This window comes from Microtus pennsylvanicus, chromosome 4 (genome assembly GCF_037038515.1).
Source record: "Microtus pennsylvanicus isolate mMicPen1 chromosome 4, mMicPen1.hap1, whole genome shotgun sequence".
Classification (NCBI taxonomy): Eukaryota; Metazoa; Chordata; class Mammalia; order Rodentia; family Cricetidae; genus Microtus; species Microtus pennsylvanicus.
Window position 1 is genome coordinate 47,404,571 of NC_134582.1, and position 20,090 is coordinate 47,424,660.

Below are 20,090 nucleotides of genomic sequence, written 5' to 3' on the forward strand. Positions count from 1 at the left end.
CAGGACACTACCAAGACCAGCAGATTGGCAAAGTGGTACAAGTGTACAGGAAGAAATATGTCATCTATACTGAACGAGTGCAGAGAGAAAAGGCTAATAGCACAACAGTCCCTGTGGGCATCTACCACAGCACGGTGGTTATCACCAGGCGAACGCTGGACAAAGACCGCAAAAAGATCCTAGAAAGGAAAATCAAGTCTCGACAGTAGGAAAAGAGAAGGGCAACTGCACACAAGGAAGAAACGGCTGAGAAGATGCAGTAGAGGCATCTCATATACAACTTTCAGACTGCTAAATTAAAAGAAAGAAAGAGGGAGGGAGGGAGGGAGGGAGGGAGGGAAGTAAAAAAAGAAAATTATTCCAAGTTGAACTGGTGAGGTGTATCTGTAACATCAGCAGTCCTATAGACTGATGGAAGTGGAATCACAGACCCACAGCTCCAGGACAGCTACCCTAGAGTATTAAGCACAACAGCAAAAACAACAGGAGAGGGCCAGCTAAATGGTTAACTGGGTAAAGCCAACTGCCACAAAGCCTGGTTTCTGAGTTTAATTCTCAGAACCCACACTCTGTAGAGATAAAATAGATCCCCATAATTTGTCCTCTGACCTCCACACTCATGGTATGCATGTATCCATGCACATACGCCAAAAAATATTTTAATTGTTTTAAATTTTTAAAAAGAGAGCACCTCCCTCAAAACAAGGGTGTAAAACAAGAAACAACTCCCAAAAGCTGTCCTCTGGCCAATACACACATACACACACCTGCACTTCTACACATATCATACATGCATACATACTACACACACACACACCTGCACTTCTACACATATCATACATGCATACATACTACACACACACCTGCACTTCTACACATATCATACATGTATACATACTACACACACACCTGCACTTCTACACATATCATACATGCATACATACTACACACACACACACCTGCACTTCTACACATATCATACATGCATACATACTACACACACACCTGCACTTCTACACATATCATACATGTATACATACTACACACACACCTGCACTTCTACACATATCATACATGCATACATACTACACATACACACACCTGCACTTCTACACATATCATACATGCATACATACTACACACACACACACCTGCACTTCTACACATATCATACATGCATACATACTACACACACACCTGCACTTCTACACATATCATACATGTATACATACTACACACACACCTGCACTTCTACACATATCATACATGCATACATACTACACATACACACACCTGCACTTCTACACATATCATACATGCATACATACTACACACACACACATGCACTTCTACACATATACATGCATACATACTACACACACACACAATGTGGTACACACACAATATAATACTCGACCCTAACAGGGAATTCTGGAGGAAGTGTTAGGAAGACAGCATCCCAGGAAATACCAATAATCCTACCACCTGGATAACTATACTGGTAGAAATCTATCTAGTTTAACTACTTTCTAATGCGTTAGTATTAAAAGTCCTAGAGTCAGCTGGGTGGTGGTGGTACAGCACCACTCATGCCTTTAATCCCAGCACTCAGGAAGCAAGCAGATCTCTGTGAATTCAAGGCGGTCTGGTCTGCAGAGCAAGTTTTAGGACTGGCTCCATAGCTACTGAAAAACCCTGTCTCGAAAACTCAAAAAAAAAAAAACTAATTAAGTAAATAAAAATCCTAGAGCCAGATGTGGTCCCACATTCCCTGAATCCTGACACTCAGGAGGCAGGGCAGGTAGACTGAGTTCAGAATAGTCAGGCGTACACAGACAAACCCTGTCTCAGAGAGGAAGAAAAAGTCCTGAAACTTCCAGGTAAAGGCTTGGACCATATGCAAATTGGATAAATTCAACTTGCTTCGCTTAGCAGCAACTCTCTATCTCCCTAGTCCAGCACATGTTACAGGAACAGCTTGCCAGGTGGACAAATAAGGGTCCTTGCCCTCCAGAAACTGGGAACTGCATTCTTGTTGCTAATTACTGCTTCTTTCTAATCAGGGAGACAGAGAAACAGAAGGGCATCCACTACTACACTTCCGCTAATGCTAGTTCTCCAGCTAAGTATAATTCCTCCCCAAATGTAATGAACCTTTCTCCCCTCCCACTTAATTTTTCTCTTTATTCTCTTCTGGGAGATGGGGTTTTAATATGTAAAAGCAACCATTTAAGATCAGAATGTTATCATGGTGCTTCTTGATCCTCAGTGTTACTTTTACAAATGGACTGAATATGTTAGTCCCCAGTTGGTGGGATTGAGAGCATGGTAACAATGACTATAATCGCTAGCACTCTAATATTCACTGAGAAGGTTGAGATAGGAGGATCATGAGTTCAAGGCCAGCCTGAACTGCACAGTGAGACTTGTCTTCAAAAGGAGAGGGTGCATCTTTATTTAAAAGAAAAGCAACCCTTTGTCTCCTGGGCCAGTAACCTAGCATTTAGTGAATAGTACCTACTGCGTACAAAGAAACAAGTCTGGTACACAGGAAGCAGAAAGATGAAAATAACACACTGACTTGAAGGACTTTACCATCTAGCACAGCCGCTAAGCGATTTTTACTATCATTATCTTAATAAAAGCAAGTTAGCAGCACGGTAATTATTTAAATGATAAATTTGATTCACAGTCGGGGGCAGTGGTGGCCTTTAATCCCAGCACTCAGGGGGCAGAGGCAGGTGGATCTCTTTGAGTTCGAGGTCAGCCTGGTCTACAAGAGCTAGTTCCAGGACAGGCTCCAAAGCTACAGAGAAACCCTTTCTCAAAAAACAAACAAACAAACAAAAAAAAAGCCCAACAACTGATTCACCCCTAAGAAAAGCCACTTAATATAGATAAAAATACAGCTTGTCCAGCACTTCATAACGGAAAGACTATATTAGCATTTTTTTTTTTTTTTTGGTTTTTCGAGACAGGGTTTCTCTATGGTTTTGGAGCCTGTCCTGGAACTAGCTCTTGTAGACCAGGCTGGTCTCGAACTCACAGAGATCCACCTGCCTCTGCCCCGAGTGCTGGGATTAAAGGCGTGCACCACCACCGCCCGGCTTATATTAGCATTTTTATCACATTAGAAGTTAAAATAAACACCCTGTATAAATCATCTTACTCGTTAGACAGATGATAAAGTTCACTGTAAGGCCAAGTCTCATAAGATTAAGAACTCCAAAGAGCATGCTATCATAACTCATCAGGTACAGATATATAATCGATGACAAATTAGCAAAAAGAAATACCTCATCACTAAATCCTAACTCCATTGTTTAGTTTACCCTTATAAGAACTATAAACTAATGGGCTGCAAAAAACAGCTCAGTAGTTAAGAGTGCTTGCTACTCAATCATTGAGGACCAGAATTCAGATCCCAGCACCCACATTGGGCAATTCACAAATACCTGGTAACTCCAGCTCCAAGGCATTAGACACCCTCTGTGAGCACCTACACACACACATAAATGTGCATACACTCACACACATACACACGAGTAAAATAATTTTTTAAATTTATTTATTACATATACAGTGTTCCGCTTGCATGTATACTTGCAGGCCAGAAGAGGGCACCAGATCTCATTACAGATGGTTGTGAGCCACCATGTGGTTGCTGGAAATTGAACTCAGGACCTCTGGAAGTGCTCTTAACCTCTGAGTCATCTATTTCTCCAGTCCAAATAAAATAAATTTTAAAAATTATATTATTCACTGGGCACTGGTGGCAAACACCTTTAATCCCAGCACTTAAGAGGCAGAGGCAGAGGCAGGCAGATCTCTGTGAGTCTGGGGCCAGCCTGGTCTACAAAAGCCAGTTCCAGGACAACTAGAACTGTTACACAGAGAAACCCTGTCTCGAAAAATCAAAAGATAAAAACAAAACAAAACAAAAACTCTATTATTCAACCAGGTATGGTGGGTTCATGCTTATGTAAGCACTTGGGAAACTGAGGCAGTAGAATAGTTATTGAGTTTGAGGCCAGCCTGAGTTAGAGAAACAGTCTCAAAATAAAAGGACAGGAATGGCAATTACATTTTTAAACTTCAGGGCTCACTGAGTAGAGGTAAAGTGGCTAGAATAACATAATTTCTTCCCTCACCATTTAGCTGAGAGGGGTGGAAAGAAAACCTCCAAGGAAACAGTCTTTGGATTTCATGATTTCTTAGATATGACATCAAAAGTAAAGGAAACAAAAACACACTTCATACATCATCAAAATTATAAACTTTGTAACAAAGAAGCACAATCAACAGAAAGTAAAAGGACAACCAGAGAGTATTTATAAATCACTTTGCCGATAAGGGATTAACCTGCACAATATATATATTCTTTAGCACTGAGGAGGTATAAGCAGGTAGATACCTGATAGTGAGCACCAGCCTGATCTACAGAAGGCATTCCAGGATAGCCAGAAATACAGAGACCCTGTCTCAAAAAACAAACAACAGCAACAAAAGAATATATAAAAACTACATGTTCAAGCATATCATCAAAAAAAAGCTTCATTTTAGCCGGGCGGTGGTGGCGCACGCCTTTAATCCTAGCACTCGGGAGGCAGAGGCAGGTGGATCTCTGTGAATTCGAGACCAGCCTGGGCTACAAGAGCTAGTTCCAGGACAGGCTCCAAAAAAAAAAAAAAAAACTTCATTTTAAAGTCCAGGCTAGGGATTTGATCAGTGGTGCTGCTCTGGCCTGGAAGGTGTCCAGTTCCCCACATCTACATGGTAGCTCACAGAGATCTTTAACTCTGCCAGTTCCAGGCAATCTCTAGGGTTTTCTGCGACCCCAGAGCCAACAAACTAACAATCCACATGGAAGGAAATCCAGGTGGGCTGGAGAGATGGCTCAGCAGTTAAGAGCACTGACTGCTCTTCCAGAGGTCCTGAGTTCAATCCCCAGCACCCACATGGCAGCTCACAACTGTCTGTAACTCCAAGATCTGACACCCTCACATAGACATGCATGCAGGCAAAACACCATTGCACATAAGAATAAATTAAAAGAAGAAAAAAGATGAGGAGGAAATCCGGTTCAACACAATTCAATAGCTGGTTGGTTCAAACTTCTAGAGTCTAACACCAGGTGTTTATTGTAGGCATATTTAAGTACAGTACAATCTGGAATAAAAGTTTCTTGGTGCAACACAATCCTTTGTGCACAAGGAGGCATAATTACATCAAAACTCTTAAAGTACTTGTCACTTCTTCCATTAAGATGGGTTCAAAATGGGCTAACGTGTTATCCTAAGGAGATAGAGGAGGGTCTTGTGTGGTCATGGTCATACGGACAACACAGAGGTTCCAATCCTGGTTGTGGGAATTTAGGGGTGCCTCTGGTCATATTGGTAACACAAAAGTCACCTAGACTATTAAGTATCTCTAGTTCAGGTTGCGGGTGCTTGGGGGAGGCCCTGGCCATACAGATAACACAAGGATCTCCTAAGATAGTAGCCAGCATTCCCAGCATTCCAGGCTGAAAATATCTTTTTCCTTTTAAAAGACAACCCTTACTGTTTAACATTCCTGGTTTCCCTGGTGCTTATCTGTGAGCAAAAGGACCTTTGTTCTCCAACAGAAATCCAACACCCTCTTCTGGTCCCATGGACATACATGGGGCACAGACGTCCATGCAGCAAAACATACAATTTTAAAACTTAACTGAAAGAAAGAAAACGAGGAAAAGAGAAGGTCCACCCAAAAAAAAAAAAAATCAAATTCAAAGAATGGCTAACTGCGATAGATAGACAGACAGACAGACAGACAGACAGACAGACAGACAGACAGACAGAGAGGCAGGCAGGCAGGCAGGCAGGCAGGCAGACAGACAGACAGACAGACAGACAGACAGACAGAGCAGGTAGCTAGCTACCAAGGCCCAAGGCCGAGAGGGAGGTGAATGAAAAGCTACAGAGTACAAAATTCACTTTGGACAGATGAAAATAGTTCTAGAGACAAAAGACTGCATAATAACATGCAATTACTTAAAGTCAATGAGCACACACACACAATTGTTTAAATGGTGAATTTTGTTGTACACATCTTACTACAAAAAACAAAAGCGGTTCCCTGCACCCATATGGTGGTTCTCACAACTGTATAACTCTCATTCCGGAAGATCAAACACCTGTTCTGACCTGTCTACGGACCCTGCATACATATGATACACAGATATACGGTCAGGTGCACACACATACATATAAAATAAAAATTCTGAAGTAGACAGGAGTTTGTGGCACACACCTTTAATCCCAGCACTTGGAAAGCAGAGGCAAGAGGATCTCAGTGAGTTCGAGGCCAGCCTGATCTACAAAGTGAGTTCCAGGACAGTCAGGACTGTAACATAAAGAAACACTGCTTCAAAACACCAAAAATAAAGATAGATAAATAAATAATAAAAATTCTAAAGTAAACAAAGGATAGGCTAATACACTATCATTTATCAGTACAAATTTTAGGATTTTTGGATTCTTTCTCCAAGAGTGGGGGCGGTGTTATTCAGCTTTTGGAGGGGGTATAGAAGCATTTATTATAAAGTATTTCAACAATACTGCGAAAGACCCAGGGTAAAATACAAAGGACAGGGAACAATTCACCACAGAAAAAAATCAATCTGGTAGTAGGTGACTGTCTAGCATGCAAGAGGCCCTGGGTCTGACCCCCAATACCACATAAATCTGGTGATGGATCCTGTAATCCCAGCACTCAGGTTGTGGAGACCAGAGTTTCAGAAGCTCAAGGTCATCCGCAGGTACATAACAAGGTGAAAACATTCTGGGCTACATGAGACTGTCTCAAAAAAAAAAATTAAAGGCTACCAAAAGGGTTCATTGGGTAAAAGCAGTTACTCCACTTACTAACAAGACAAACAACCTGAGTTAGATTCCCCAGGAGCCACCTGGTAGAAGGAAAGAACCAATTCACAAAAACCTCTCTCTCTCTCTCTCTCTCTCTCTCTCTCTCTCTCTCTCTGTGTGTATGTGTATGTGTGTGTGTGTGTGTGTGTGTGTGTGTGTATACATGTGTGAATTCGTAAATTTAATTAAAATATTTGTTCTGAGACACAATCTCACTGTATACCCTTAACAGGCCCGGAACTCCCTATGTACATCAGGCTGTCTTTGAATTCAATTCTGCTGCCTATGCAGTATGAGCCACTAACTACATCAGCCTCCATCCTGAAAAAAAAAAAAAGATTAATGAAAAGAAATTGGTCTACATTTTAAGTAAAATGCTAGAATTTAGAAGATCTTGAATCCCACCATGAGACTAACCAGTACAATCACATAGCATTACGTTTCAAAAGTAAGGTGCAAACTGTGGACTGCCAGGATGGCTCAGCAGGTCAAGGCCCTGCCACCAAGGCAAACAACCTCAGCTGGATCACTGGGACCCACATAATGGAAGAAAAGAATCAACTTCTCCAGGCTGTCCTCTGACCACACTTGTGCACACAAACACAACATAATAAAATGTGCTTTTCTTTACTGAGGGGGAGCTGGGGTTTCTCTGTGTAGCCCTGGCTATCTTGGAACTCACTCCGTAGACTAGGCTGGCCTCAAACTCAGATATCCACCTGCCTCTGCCTCCCAAGTGCTAGGATTAAAGGTGTGTGCCACCGCACCATTAAAATGTGTGTACTTTTTTAAATGGCTTTTTATTTTAGGAACTTTAAGAGCTCAGTCACAGCCTGGCAGTGATGGCACACACCTTTAATTCCAGCATTCAAGAGACAGAGGCAGAGGCAGGTGGATCTCTTTGAGTTCGAGGCCAGCCTGGTCTACAAGAGATAGTTTCCAGGACAGGCTCCAAAGCTACAGAGAAACCCTGTCTTGAAAAATTTTTAAAAAAAAAAAAAGAGCTCAATCACTCTTAGCAGCACAGTATGACCTGGTTTCAAAACAAACAAAGAAGCAGAAGGGCAAATAAAGTCAACTACTAGTGGGAATTCCTGGGATGCTAACAGTTTGTTGCTCCTTAGTGAATGTACGTGGTGTTCAGTTTGTATAAATTCATGAACAATGACAATTACGATTTGAACATTTTTCTCTAATGGTACTTCGATTTCAAAAGGTTTACTATTAAAGATTAAGCCTTAAGCCAGGAGTGGTGGTGCACACCTCTGGTGCTGGCACTAGGAGGCATAAGCAGGTGGGTCTCTGTGTGTTTGAGGCCAGCCTGGTCTACTTAGAGTCTCAAGACAGACAGAACTACATAGAGAGACCCTCTCAAAAAAATAAGATAAAACCTAGACCCTCTTCCCCCACTTCCAAGAAGTGACAGATTGGAGGAAATCATCCACAGAAAATGTTTACCAGCTGGGTAGTAGTGGTGCACACCTTTAATCCCAGAACTCAGGAGACAGAGACAGGCAGATCTCTTTAAGTTCGAGGCCAGTCTGGTCTATAGGAGCTAGCTAGTTCCAGGACAGCTAGGACTGTTATACAGAGGAACCCTGTCTTGAAAAACTAAATAAAAAGGAAGGGGGGAAAAAAGAAGAAAATATTTAGTACAAGAGACCAAAGAAAGCACTGAGCACCAAGAGAAAAATCCAGGGAGTTAAAAAAAAAAAGCAAAAAACAGGTGGTTAAGAAAAGCAACATGGGCCAGGCGATGGTGGCGCGCGCCTTTAATCCCAGCACTCGGGAGGCAGAGGCAGGCAGATCTCTCTGTGAGTTCGAGGCCAGTCTGGTCTACAAGAGCTAGTTCCAGGACAGGCTCCAAAGCCACAGAGAAACCCTGGGGGGGGGGGGGGAGACGGGACAAACAAGAAAAGCAACATGGTTCCAAAAGAAAACCACAGGGGGAATAAAAGGAAGGCAAAGTCGAGTATGGTAGTGCACACTTGTAATCCCAGCATTCGAGAAAATGAGGCAGGAGAATCATTAAATTCAATCAAGAGCCTTTGCTAAATAAAACAAATGACAAGCAACTAAACAGCTTACTCAGATACTACTGAGGGGTCTTCCAGTCAGAAACAGTCTAAAACTGGAGTGGAAGCAAAGAATGGGAAGAGAAGGCAGGTAAACGAAGCACTGTAGAGAGGGTTCTGTCACTCATGAGATTTGGGTAGGAAAAAAAAGCTGAACAAAGTTCAAGTTGCCAAAAACAACAATTTGACTGTAATGAGCTCCCTCACCTGTTGTCATTTACCACCATAAATAAGTATATGCCAGAAAGATCTTTTCCTTCTTCATTCAATACAGCATCTAATTTGCCTTCTTAGCCAGGTACCAAACCAAAGGTTAGGGTATGAGCCATGCCCCAAAGAGGTTTACAAGGCTCACTTGAAAACAGAGATAGCAAACAGGGACATCAACAAGGTACTAAACAAACCAAAGTTACTAAGAAAACACAGCACAAAGTTTGCTACTAGAAATGAAATGCTAGACCTTGAACATGACCAAGATTTCAGTACTTAAAAAACAATTTTACCAAGATGCCTGGACTCCACCTCCAAACCAATCTTTATTTGGATCCTTTCCAAAACACAGCTCCATTCACCCTGATCTCCTTTACTCACATGACCTTCCTCACTCAACTCCCTGCTTTTAGACACACGCAAATTCAAATTTTCTCTAAGCACCAACAAGAAATAAAAAGTTGCTCAGGTCATGAAAGGCCCTACAATGGCTTCTTACAGCTTTAGAATAAAATCTAAACACAGCCATGTGTAACCTGGCCTTTGCCTTCCCTGACGACCTTACACGAGACCTCCCTACTTCAATACTCAATACAAAGATGCCTCTAAACCTCTAGGCTTCCCAGCACTGTGCCAATGGTCAGGCCATTTATACCTGTTAAGGACCCTATTCCTTTATTCCTTTCTAGGTTTTGGCCACTACACTTACATCGTCACCTTCAACAAGCAGGACTCCGTGCTGTCACTAATCTGACTTCCTTAAAAAAAATTCAAGACCATTTGTACCAGTTACTCTGGCTCTCCACATCTGGGTTAGACCTCCATCACTGAATTAAGTCTCACTTCATATATGGTTAATTTGAGAAGCCGTGGAATATACAAGTAGACCCATGTGGCTCAGGAAGAGACATCTACGCTCAAAATAAGGAGCTGGATATTAGCGGCTAAGGTTGATAGCGGAGGTAGGGGTATGCAGCTCAATGGTAGATCATCTGACTAGCGTGCAGTATCTAGGTTTGTTTCCCCAACCCCACAAGGGAGGGGGGCACAAGGTAGTGATTCCCAACTGGGGAAAAGACAACCCTCATCTCTGATCAATATATAAAATTTTCTGAGGGGAATGGGGGTGGTACCACATAACTAAGTGGTGATGAAAACCAATGTACTCAGGAAAGGGAGAGGATCAAAGTAAAGAGGGGAAAAAAACGATTCCCCAATACTTATATGCCCTTTTATGCTTCTCTCCTTTCCTGTCACATGACTTCAGTTCAAAAGCCAGCACCTTCCAGAACTCCCAGACTTTTCCTCATAAACGTACTAACACCCCCACCCAAGCTTCCACAAGCTTCTGTTGTTTGCATTATAAACAATTTGTCCCAAACAGGTGTCATGTATGGCACCTGTCTGAATCCCAACACTCAAGAAGCTTAAGCTAGGTTGGGCTTTATAGCGAAATCCAGTCTGGGGGAAAAAAGGATACGACACTAGAGAAGCTTTCGGTCCTCAAAGAAAAGAAGATTTTTAAAAACTACTTTCTAACTTAGTGAGCCAGGACATAGAAACAGTTGAGCAGAGGTACGAATGATTTCCCCACTCAATCCTTTCGTAAACCAAAATAAATTCCGTTTCTTAAAGTAACATCCACTTTAAAAATCAGTGCTAACCACACAATCTCCTTTTCAAGAACGCCTATTGGAAAGATACAATACAGTGATATGAGCATAAGTTTACATCATAAATTATTGTGAATTCTATACAAAACACATAAAAAATGTTATGAAGACGAAAAACATAAAGACTATCAACCGTCGGTTTGGGCCAACCGCTGAATTACTGAGAATGACCACTGCTTGCAATCCAAGGATATGGATGCAGCCAGTCAACATTTTTTTCTCCCAAGTTCTACGCACAAGTTCCTTTACAAGTGAAAGGCGGGGCACTGACATCGCAGGCCTGCAATGCCCGCCCTCGGGAAGCTAAGGCAGGATGCCCGAGCATTCCAGGCCAGCCTGGGCTACTCAGCAAGACCCGGTCTCGGTAACAAAAAGTCAGCAACAAGACCCTAACGCCACCCCTGAAAACTAAGAGGAAAGTCAGTCCAGTTAGGCAGCGAGGGCGGCTGAGTGATCTTAAAGTCCAGATTAACAAACTCCCAGCCACAGGTCTACACGGGTGTGGCGCACCTTAGAGGACAAGAGCGCAGGAGAACAGGAAGCGGGGACTCCCACACTCCGTGGGTCGGGCTGGAACGCCAGCTTCCCCCGACCTCCGGCCCCGGAGGGGGGAGGGGAGCGGCCGGCAAAATTCCGGGGAATCGCGTCCCTAAAACACCCCACCGCCGGACCGCCGGGGCCACGCCACCGTCGCCTCTCAGTGGGGGAGGCGGCCCAAGGCGCGACGCCGGCCCCGCGAGCGAGCGCGCGCCCTGCTCAGGGAACAAAGTTGAGAAACTCGAAGGAGAAAAGTTTCCCGAGGAAGAGCCGCGCCGCTCGCTCCGCTTCCCGAGCGTCGGGCTCCGCCCGCCCAGGCCCAGGCTGCTCCGGGAAGCCGGCCCGGCCCGACGCTCCCCAGGGCGGCGGCCGCCCAGAGCGGGCACCGTCACCCGGGACCCCCGGCCTGAGGAGACCCTCGGCCCAGTAGGGGCCCCGCGCGCGCCCCGAGGGAAGGTACGAAGAGTTACCTGCGGCGAGCGAGGCGAGCGCGGGACGACTCCTGAGGCGCCAAGCCGACGGCCGCCGCTTTGTCTCCCGCCCGTCCGGCTCCCAGGAGGAAATGGGCCGCCCTGCGCCCCCGCCCCTGGCCCGCCCCGCGCCGCGCCCGCCTGCCCTTCCCGGCACCTCCCTCCGCGCGCTCTTCCCGGCGCCTCCCGCGGCCTCCACGCCGCTCGTCCCGGCCCGGCGCTTTCCGGGGAGTGGGGGGGAATGATGGTAGCCCGGCGACTCCAGGCCGGGACCCCCAGAAGGCCTTCTCGTATGGCCTCGGGACAGTAGAGCCGGACCCCCGACGGGAAGGAGGGGCGGCGACTCAGGGAACAGCCCGCGGCCGGGGAAGGCGGGCGGAGGGCAGGTGAGTCACGGCTCCCAGCTCAGGTGAGTCTCGGGGCGCGGCCCCGGAAGGCCCCGCCCCGTCCGGCTCCCAGGGCCCTGCGTGGTGACGCGGGGTCCGGCTGGCTCGCTCCTGAGGCGACTGGCCTCCTGTCCCCTAGTCCAAGGCGCCCAGAAAAGGGGGCAACCTAGGAGAAACAACTCCAAGTAAATGGTCCACCGCTCCGGGCACAGTGGAACGGGAATCCGACCTCAGAACCTGTTTTTATGGGTTTTGTTTTGGTTATTTTATTTTTGAGGTAGGATCTCACCTAGGTCAAGGTGATCTTGAACTGGCTGTATCGGTAAGAATGGCCTAAAACTTTTCTTTTTTTCTTTCTTTCTTTCTTTTTTTTTTTTTTAAATATTTGAGCAAAGGGGCTGCACATGCTCCGTGCTTGGGTAGAAATCAGGACAATCGACGGGCGGTGGTGAGTTCGAGGTGGTCTACAGAGTGAGTTCCCGGACAGGCTCCAAAGCTCCAGAGAAACCCTGTCTCAAAAAAGAGAGACAGAAAGAAAGAGAATGAAAGGTGGATTGGACAGGTCTCAGTGATAGAGTGCTTGCCTACTATGCCCTGGGTTCAATCCTCAGCACTACAAACTACAAAAAGACCATTCTCCAACTATATTCTATTCTGTTTCTAGCTTTGGGATTTGAAAGAAAGTGGCCCCCAAATGGAGTGGCCCTATTGGGAGGTGTGCTTTGCCATCTCGTTGGAGGGAATGTGTCACTGTGGGGGTGGGCTTTGAAGTCTCCTATGCTCAAGCTGCCCCCGGTGTGGACACAGACTCCTTCCTTTTTCCTGTGGATCAAGATGTAGAACTCTCAGCTCCTTCTCCAGCACTGTGTCTCTCTGTGTGCTGCCATGCTGCCCACCATGACAATAAAGGACTGAACCTCTGAAACTATAAGTAGACCTTCATTAAATGTGTTCTTTAGTAAGAGTTTCCACTGGCAGGCATTAATTCCAGCACTCAGGAGGCAGAGGCAGGTGGATCCCTGTGAGTTTGATACCAGCCTCGCCTACAGAGTGAGTTCCAGGACAGCCAGGGCTACACAGAGAAACCCTGTCTTGAGGAAAAAAAGGGTGGCTGTGGTCATGGTGTCTGTTCACAGCAATAGAAACCCTAACTAAGACTCCCATTACCCATGCTTTTAATCGCAGTGTTCTGGAGACAGAGGCAGACTGGTTTCCGTGAGTTCAATCAAGGCCAATCTGGTCTACATAATGACTTCCAGGTCAGTCAGAGCTACACAGTGAGATGAGCCTGTCTAAAAAAATAAAGTTTAAAAAAAAACTTGCAAATAAGAAATACCACACATAAAAATAATTAGATTAAGTCAAATAAGTAAATAAATAAAGAAGAAGAAAAATAGCATGAAGGGATCTTGAATTCAGGAAGCTTTAAGAACTGCCGTGTCAGCCGGGTGGTGGTGGCGCACGCCTTTAATCCCAGCACTCGGGAGGCAGAGGCAGGCGGATCTCTGTGAGTTCAAGGCCAGCCTGGTCTACAGAGCTAGTTCCAGGACAGGCTCCAAAACCACAGAGAAACCCTGTCTCGAAAAAAAAAAAGAAAAGAAAAGAACTGCCGTGTCCTGGAGCCCAGTGGCTGTCTTTTTCTGTGTGTTGTCAAGCCATTGATGAATGTCTTATCTAGACTTGACAAGAACTATGCTGAAAAGTCCAGGATTATCTTACCACCTTAAACCTTTCCCCTGAATTTGAGACTCAGCATATTCAGTTCTCTGTTTGATGTCTCTCCATATTTGACTTCTGATAGGCATTCCGGCTTGTCAAACTTTCCATGACGACATATCTAAAACTGCTTTTCTGATAACTCCCCAGCCCTGCTCACCCCACAGTAGGGTCATCGCTTTAGCTAGAAGCTCTAATTCAGAAACCCTGGAGTTGACTGGAGAGGTGGCTCTTTGGTTACAAGCCTTTATTTCTCTTACAGAGGACCTATATTCAGTTCCCAGAACCCACGTGATGACTCACAACCATCCATAACTCCAGTTCCAAGGGATCTAATACATTCTTCTTACCTCCATCAGGTACAAATGTGGTACACATACATACATGCAGGCATGATTATAAAATAAAATGTACCTTGACTGTATTTTCACGTGTTTTTACTTGATTACTTCAACATATACTCAGAATCCACCAAACTTTTAGTATCGCCACTGTTACCGTCATGAATTGAGTCAGCACCCTCATCCCATTACCTAAGTTTCACAGGAGACTCCTAACCTGTCTCCCTCCTTCTGTCCTCACCTTACTCATTCTAGCCTTAGTTCTGCACCCTGAGGGGGTGATCCTGTAAAACTTAAGTCCCACACTGTCACCAGCTCTGCCCAAAACCTCCAGTAGCTCTCACCCATCCTAGCGAAAGCCCAAGTCCTTATAAGGCTTCCAGAGCTCACTTGCCCCCACACACTTCTCTGACACAGTGGCCTCTTTACCATTCCAGGGTATGCTATTGCCTGAGGGCCTTTTCTTTCTCCTGGAATGCTGTCCTCCAAATCCATCCTGACTCACTCCCTTGTCTCTGCCAGGGCTTTGCTCAGGTTTCACCAGTGAGATTTCCTCTCAACTGCTGTATCTAAAATTGCAACCTCTATCACCTTGTGCCATATCACTTTGAGTACATATTCTTAATTGTATATATGATCTATAAAGTCATATATATGATGGCATATATGGTTCACTGCTTTTTCCTGACTTCTTTTACTAAAATTTAAGCCTCAGTCTTGTATCTTTGGCGCCTAGGCTAGTACTTGGAACACAGGAGGCCCCTCAGTGAGTACTTATTGACTGAATGTGCAGAGATGGCGATGGGATGAGTTTTCTTCTGACCAAGGGAATGTGGGTAGGAATAGGAAGCAAAGTACAGTTTGAAACAGTATCACTTGGGAGGCTAAGGCTACTTTGGTGTGTTTTCAGGCTTTCTGAGGAGGAGGCTAGAGGGTTGACTCCCTGAGGAAGGGGTTTTCACAACAGCTCTCTGCTGAGTGGCATTCCTAGTCCATTTTTTACTTTTTATTTTTTTTTTCAGTTTTGGTTTTTTGAGCCAGGGTGTCTCTGTGTACTCCTGGCTGTCCTGGAACTCACTCTGTGGAGCAGACTGGCCTCGAACTCTCAGAGATCTGCCTGCCTCTGCTTCCTGAATGCTAGGATTAAAGGAGTGCGCCACCTCCGCCTGGCATCTGTCTCACTTTTCATCTTACATTTTTAAGTTCATTCATTCATTCATTCATTTTGTTCTGCGGGGAGGGGAAGCTGTGCCACAGTGCATGTGTGGAAGTCAAAGGCAACTTTGGGGCATCAGATCTCTACTTCTATGGTGTGAGTTCTTAGAAATCAAACTCAGGTCTTTGAGTTTGGTATCAAGCCTTTCACCTTTATCAAGATGCTGAGATGTCTCACTAGCCCTTCTGATAGGTGTTTTGTTGTTTTGGGGGGTTTTTTTGGATTTTGGTTTTGTTTTGGGGTTTTTTGTACCCTGATAGTAGGTTTTTCTCTGCTGACCCAGTAAGCCAGATCAAGCCAAATTTTAAAAGGCCAGGTTTATTGAACCAACCGCTGGGGGGACGGGGGCACTTAAATATCCTGGGGGTGATCTTGAGCTTTTTGAGGAGCCTGGACTTTTGTTGGATTTTTCTGGAGGGGGGGGTGGTTTGGAATGGGGAGGAGTGGGGCTGAGGCGGAGTTTCCAGCTAGACTGCCTGACCTTCTTGGATATATAGACACTGGTTCAAATCTGGCTACTTCCTGTTAGCATGGGAGGATGTGGAGAGGGAGAGTTGGTGGGCTCACACTCAATGGGAAGATATGGGTGAAGAAGCCTATGACCTCAGGAATCTGTTTCTTGAGGAAATGGAGAAGGCAAATTGCTAGGAGGACAAAACAGATTACTAGCACCAGCCATATGAGTGGAACTCGTCATGGGAAGAGTTGGGGACTGCAGACCCTCAGACCCTGAGTTTTCTATGACACCTTGCCTGCCAGAGTACTAGACCCTCATGAGTTCCTGATGGCAGGAGAGTGGTTTCTGGTGGACTTGCAGCTGAAAAGTCCCAAGAGCTAGAGCGTGGCCATTAGTCAAGGAGAGCCCTATTTAAGCTGCCCTGGAACACAATAAAAGGGGAATTCCTGTTTCAAGGATGACGTGTGTGTGTGTTTTAATCTCCAACCCCTTGCCCAACTCACAACGTGGCATGGTAGACAGGCAGGGCGGGGCAGGTGGACTGTACAGACTGCCAGAAAGAATGGACCAAAGGAGATATGTCCTGGTTGTACAGAAAACACTAGGGTGAATGAGCAGGACACAAGAGCAGATATGTTCTTCATTAGAACATGGGAAGGAGTGGGGCACGAGGCAGTGTCCAGCCAGACACCTTCCACTTACATTGTGAGATTGTCTCTAATTAACCTGGAATTTGCTATTCTAACTGGGTTAGCTAGATAGTGAACTGCCAGGATCCACCTGTATCCACCAGGGTTGGGTCTACAGATACTGCCTTGCCTAACTTTTATGCCCATGCTGGGGATCCAAACTCACACCCCTATGCTTATGAGCAAGCACTCCATCCTCTGAGCCGTCTCCCCACCAGGAGTTCATTTTCTTTCCCCTCCATTGTAGGATACTTCATAAAGACAAAGATACTTCATCTTTGTCTGTTGGATTGGTTGGTTGGTTTCTGTTTTTGTTTTCTCCCATAATTTAGCCAGTACGTGGGACATAAAATACACATTAAAACTCTTTGTAGGGGCTGTAGTCAGTGGCTGCTCTCCCAAAGGATCCAGGTTTAATTCCCAGTACCTACATAGCAACTTAGGACTGTCTATAACCCCAGTTCCAGAGATCTGATGCCTTCTTTGGCTTCCAGGCATGGTGTGCTTCACAAACATACATTCAGCCAAAACACTCATACACATAATTAATGAAAGGGAAAAATGTTAAAATTATTTGTACGGGTCAGGAGAAAGGGGCAGCAGAATAAACACAAGTTCAGCGCTATATAGCTAGATAGCAGCTATTTTTGCTGCTTGGTAGTATTCACCTTTAATCATAGCAGTCAGGATGCAGAGGCAGGAGGATTGCTGTGAGTTGAACACCGTCCTGGTCTACCTAGAGAGTTCTAGGACACCCAGGAATACATAATGTGACCCTGTCTCAAAAAGGGAGAGAGGAATAAAGAGAAAATGGCCCTGGTGGTCCAAGCCTGTCTTTAATCCCAGCCCTCAGGAGGCTTGCACAGGAGGATATGAATTCAAGGGCAACTGACCTACAAAGAAGGGAGACCGAGCTAGGAATTTACCTTAACGCTATAGTAAAAGCCTGGACACAAGTCCAGCTTACTGGGAAATAAGAGATTTGTAGACAGAATGAAGAGCCATGGACATAGGAAGGAATCCAAGTTGCTGATGTCAACTGATGTCATCAGGGTTGAAGCTTCAGATGTCATCAAATTTTACCTTGCTAAATATAGTTCACACACGAAGTTTATGCTGCACTAAGAGAAACACAGGTCAGTCAGCAAGAGCACAGGAGGTAAAGAAACAGTAATACTGACTTTGGGGTTTTTTTCTGTGCTCACTCCCCACTTCCATTCTTAGGAGTGCTTGCTCGTATTTTAATAAGCGATTTCTCTCCCATGCCTGACTGAAAAGGCACAACTGTTTTCTGTCTGTCCTAGCAGCTGCCAGGATTTTAACCTAAACCATGCTATTTTTTCTTAAACTCTTAATATAATTGTTCTTGGGGTTTAAAAAAGGAAACAGTAATATCAAAATGTCAATAAAGATGAACTAGCAAAGATCATTTTGTAGAGTCTCTGCATTGTGAACACTTCGTCTTTATTTACCTACATCATGCTGGCAAATAGATTCACAATCTACAAAGCACTTTCCTGGCTGTTATTGCCTTTGAGACACCCACACTCTAAGGAAGGCAGAATGATAAGTAAAATTCAAGAGGGATAAAGAACAAGAACCAGTTCTGCAACTTGTAATAAAAGTTGCAAAATCTTGAGCTTGGTGTGTTGATTCATGCCTGTAATTCCAGCACTGGAGGTGGAAACAGGAGGGTCATGAGTTCAGGGTCAGCCTGGGCTACAAGAGACCCTGTCTTAGATAACCACAGGGGGTTTCCCCCATGTTTGTAGAGCTTGGTCAACCTCAACTAAATCACCAGGCAAACTTTTTAAAAAACATACCTTAGCACCACCTCTAGTAACTCAAATTCAAATCTTCAGGAGGGAGTTAGCATTTTTTAAAGTCTCTCAGGATGACTCTGCTGTTTAAACCAGAGTTGAAAATCATTAATTCATTGGATTGTCTCAGCCTCAGCAGAGTCATAAAAGCTTAAGATGCACTTATTAATGTGTTCATCCATAATAATTTTTTAATACTCTGAATGATGAAAACTAACCACTCTTGTTTCCTGTGTTCTTGTTTTTGGATAGTAGCCTGGAATCATGAGGCACTGAGTCAGGCTGTACTGGGCAATAGCCCCTAGCCATAAAGGCTTGGCTCCAGCCTGACCTGTCCCCCTCCACCTGTACAAACAATATTCCCAGATATCAAAAACAACCTACCCTGCTCCCAGTTAAACCACAAAAAATTAACTATAACTTCTTGGTAGCTCATGTATGTGTGTATTTATATATGCCTGTCCCTCAGCCTCTCTGGATGTGCTCAACCTTCATCCTACAGGAAGATCGAAACTCCTCAATATTCCAATAAAGCAGACTCAGACTACTGAGATGGAATCTGCCTGCTTCTCACCTTCACTTTTCATATATACTTATCGTAGACCAGCCTCAGTGCTCAAAGTGCCATTGTTCCTTCCCACCTCTTCACTGTCTTAAGACAGTTACCATTATATTCCTTTCTCCGTAAGAGAACAAAGGCTTAGGTTATACTGGGAGTGGGGCAGCTCTGAGACCCAGAGATCAACCAGAATCCAGAAACAACGCTTTTTTTTTTAAGATTTACGTATTTTTACTTTATGCATAGGAATGTTTGCCTACATGTGTATGCATGCCACATGCATGCCTGTACCTGATAAAGCTGGAAGAGGACATCCGAGCTCCTGAAACTGAAGTTAATCTCTTTGAACTAAAGATATAAATGGTTGTGAGCCACATGTGGGTGCTGGGAACTGAACCCCAGTTCTCTGCAAGAGCAGCAAATACTCTTAACTGCTGAACCATCTGCCCAGCCTTGCAACTGCACAGGATGCTTGAAGTGGTCAGAGACATTGCATCCTCCTGGAACTGAAGTTACAGGGGGTTGTGAGCCACCTGATATGGCTGCTGGGAACTGAACTGTCCTTTGCAAGACAGAGCCATCTCTCCAACTCCAGAACCAAACTGCTGTTTTTCCCAAAGAGTGCCTTTATCTCTGAACAGCCAGTGTCGCACCTTTTTTTTTTAAACGCAGAGTCTGTTGGGAATTGAAAGTGGTTCATCAGATTTGGTGGCAAGCACCTTTACCCACTGAGCCCTCTTGCTAGCTCAATGCTGCTTTTTAAAATTTGCTGTAAAGCCACATTCAGAGTAGTTTTCATGCTGTGCCCTTGTGAGAATAATGCAAATGTGTGCTGCTGTGCCGTATACACTTGGTCTTTGTGTACAGCCTCAAGAAGTGGGATGGGAGACTTGGGGGATTTGGAGGGCCCAGTGCAGAGCTTCCCACACATCTGTTCTAGGCCTGTTCTAACAGAACGCCACGGGATTGAAATGGTGAGTTAAACTTGGGCCTTGGACACTTAGGGGAGATGTTTAAGCATCTCTTTATTTTTTTG

General features: G+C 44.8%; 1 protein-coding gene across 1 annotated transcript in view; it reads right to left on the bottom strand.

Annotated features, from left to right (window-relative positions):
• The window catches only part of Ctnna1 (catenin alpha 1), a 125,962-nt gene extending 113,949 nt beyond the window's left edge, over positions 1 to 12,013 (bottom strand). Inside the window, exon 1 of the mRNA XM_075968974.1 lies at positions 11,871 to 12,013. The gene's annotated coding sequence lies outside the window, so the exon portion shown is untranslated. The remainder of the gene's footprint in view (positions 1 to 11,870) is intronic.
• Positions 12,014 to 20,090: the final 8,077 nt, after the last annotated feature.